Source organism: Elephantulus edwardii, unplaced genomic scaffold (assembly GCF_000299155.1).
Source record: "Elephantulus edwardii isolate Elephantulus edwardi_28Jun2011 unplaced genomic scaffold, EleEdw1.0 scaffold00008, whole genome shotgun sequence".
Taxonomy (NCBI): Eukaryota; Metazoa; Chordata; class Mammalia; order Macroscelidea; family Macroscelididae; genus Elephantulus; species Elephantulus edwardii.
The window spans coordinates 4,129,997-4,133,370 of record NW_006399758.1 but is presented as its reverse complement, the minus strand read 5'-3'; the positions used below and the strand labels follow the sequence as shown (position 1 = coordinate 4,133,370).

The following is a 3,374-nucleotide window of genomic DNA, read 5'->3' as shown; positions in this document are numbered from 1 at the left end:
TGCCCGAGTACTCAATGACCATTTCGCCAGCATCAATGTTGCGCTTACAGAATAGGCCCCGTCCATGGATGGCCGATCTGTAGACCCCCACAGCCTCCTTTGAGGTCTTCTTAAGGTGGCGAAAGCGCATGGCCATGGGAAGCTCCAGGCTGGTGGCACGTCTGGTTGACCTGAGCTGTACCTCGTCCTCTTCCTCGTCACAAGCAGCCTCCTCAGGGAGCACTCGGTGCTGGGAAGCCAGGAAGTTGAACATTGTCAAAGGTGCACTTCCGAAGATAGACCTCAGCCCGGGCTGCCCCATGGGGATTGAGGGGTGGCTCCTCCTGGCCCTCTTCCTGCTGGTGGTAGCGGAACTTGTAGTGCTGGCAGCGTTGGGCCCCGGGCAGCTGTTCTGCCAGGAAGATGACAGCATCGTGGTGGATGCCCAGCAGCCTCGCCCCACTCATTCCACTAAAAGAGAGATGTCTGAGGCGGGCATGCCCTCGGGCTTCCTGAACTTTCTCAATCAGCGTCCGCCTTGCCCCCTCCAAGCTCTCTGCCTCCACGCTAAACCCATCCTTCGCTGCTGATCTCGAAGCGCAGGTGCGGGCCGGCCCGTTTTGGGGCCTGGTTTTCTTATTATTTTTAAAGCATAAACTTTTGACTTAATTATATTCAATTGTTTTCCAATTCTCTGTTTAGTTTAGCTGTTTTCTAGGATTTACTCTTTATTCCTTGTCCTACCTTAAGGCTTAGTTTTACTCTTCTTGTTTCCTAAGGTGTAAATTTAGGTTATAAATTTGAGATCTTTTTTTAAAATGTAGGCATTTACTAACACAAATGTATCTCTGAGCTTCATTGTATTCCGTAAGTTTGCTAATGTTGTACCCTTTTTTTAAAAAAAAGATCACTAAACATTTTCCAATATGTTTTATAATTTCTTCTTTAAACTATTGATTGCTTAAGAGTATGTTACTGAATATGTATGTAATTGTGAATTTTCTGGGTTTCTACAGCAACTTTCTAGTTGCTATTATTTTAGGAAAAGAAGATGATTTATTTGATTTCATGGTCTTTAAATTTACTGAGACTTTTTTGTGACCTAACTTGTAGTGTGTGCTCAAGAGTATTACACATGCACTTGAGAAGAATGAACATTGCTCTTGTTGGGAAGAGCATTTGGTGTGTTAGGTCTAGTTAGTGAATCACTATTTACTCATAGTAACGAATATCAGACATCACACCAATATTACATGTCTTTGTATACTGCTCATATTTAAAACCGTTGTTTGTTTCCTTTGTCCATCTTAATATGCATGGTGTGCCTCTCTTCTCCTGACTGGCAGACAAATTTCCCTCAGGCTAGACTTTTAACTCCTTTTCACAGCCTGATTTGTAGTCATATAGGCATCTGGTTGTACCTCAGACTCAGCTGCTCTAAGGAGCCTTATTCCTCAATGGTCAGTCAGTCCTCATCTTGTGCATGAAGATCTGTTGTCCTTGAGAGAACATGGCTTTTCTGAGGTTATTACTCAGAATTCCCATTCTAGTTTTCAGACATATGATGATGTGAGGCTAAGGTTTGCGCACCTTTGGCTTTCTCTTGTCTATTATAATTTTTTGTAGCTGAGACAAAAAAAAATTTCGATCACGTTAGAAAACAAGTGAACAGTTTGAGTCGTCTTCCTCTGGTGCAGCTCTCAGGCAGCAGATGTGGCCATTGTAATATGTCATGTGGAAACTTTGGTGGTGTAGGCTTTAGGGAGTTGTGCTGTGAACGCAAAGACCAAGCCTCTTTGACAGTGAAAATCCCCCAGCATCTCTTTGGGAGGAAGAAAGGGCCATCTCTTCCCATAAGATTTATTAACTTTGGAAACCAAATGGAGAATTAGATATGACTTGGCTCCAACTCTATAGCAATGAGAGAGATAGAGATAGAGATAGAGATAGAGAGAGAGAGAGAGAGAGAGAGAGAGAGAGAGAGAGAGAGAGACAGGCCTTCAGTGGTTCCCTTTGCCTTTCTCATGTTGTGCTGACTTCCACCATTATGTTTATTGCTTTTCCTTTCACCATTAACATGATTCTTATCTATTTAGTAATTTTCTCTCTCCTTTGCTCATTCCTGGTGAGGATAAAAAAAAATTTCTCTTTTCTTGTTTATTTTACAATAGTTGTTGTTGTTGATATGTGCCATTGCATCAAGTGCAACTCAGTGAGTCTATATGTACAATGGCCCTGAACTCTGCCCTATTCTGAGCAAGTCTTACCATCTCTGATACACTTAACTCCCATTACTCAAGTTACCCTATCAAGCCATCTCATCCAGAGTCTTCCTCTCTTGTGCTGTCCCTCCACTATTCCAAGCATAATATCCTTCTCCAAGGACTGGTTCCTTCTGGCCACATGCCCAAAGTATGTCAGATGGAGCTTCAAAATCCTGGCCTCCAAGAAGTAACCTTGTTTCATTCTCTACAGGAGAGTCTCATAAAATATTAGGGATTTTGTGATTTACTTATATCACTCAGCATGTCCTAAAATTTTATTTATTCTTCAAAAGGTTTTGAAGATTTACTACTAGTTTTTATCTTTGCATAATATTCAATTGTGTGCCAGTGTCATTGTTTGTTTATCCATCCATCCAATAATGATCTTTTAGGTAGCTTCCCTCTTTATCAATTTGAATAATGATGAACTGTACATGGATGCCACAGTGTATATAAATATTTGTGTCACAGCGCATATTTCCTTAGAGGTTGTGCCTAGGAAGAGTACTAGATCTTACAATATTTCTAGGGTTTTAAAAAAATGTTTTTCTATTTTATTTTACTATTTTTTGTATGTGTACAGTCAGATCAAACCTGACTGGTACAGGAGGGGCTTGCTCCTCATTCTCCAGCAGAGCATTTGTGTATTTGAACCAATAAGGACGTACCATGTCATCTTCCATAGTTGTTATACAATTTTCTACTCTACATGTAAGAGTTCCAATCTCCCTATATCTTTACCAACATTTGTTCTTTTCAGGGGTTTGTTTCTTTTTTATTTCTATTAGTGACTTTATTGTTGGGGTAAGATGATGTCTCATTGTAATTTTGATTTTCATCTGTTTAATAGCTAATGATCGAGAGAGTTTCTTCATGTGCTAGACACTGGTATTTAATTCTGATATTTTCCAGATGTTTCCTCTTAGACAAGTTGGAAGCTTTTCAGACGTTGCTTCCTTTTGTGTTGTTGTTGTTATGTGTCGTCGAGTCGTTTGCAATTCATAGCGACCCTATGTACAACAGCCCTAAACCCTGCTCTAACCTGTGCCAATCGCATTGCCTCTGACACACACATTCCGATTACCCCAGTCACTGAATCAATCCACCTCATAGAGGGTCTTCCCCTCCTGC

The 3,374-nt window shown here is 41.0% G+C and overlaps 1 pseudogene; it reads right to left on the bottom strand.

The window, feature by feature from the left end:
• LOC102849803 overlaps nt 1–2,926 on the bottom strand; it is a 55,566-nt pseudogene extending 52,640 nt beyond the window's left edge.
• Between the last annotated feature and the right edge of the window lie 448 nt (nt 2,927–3,374).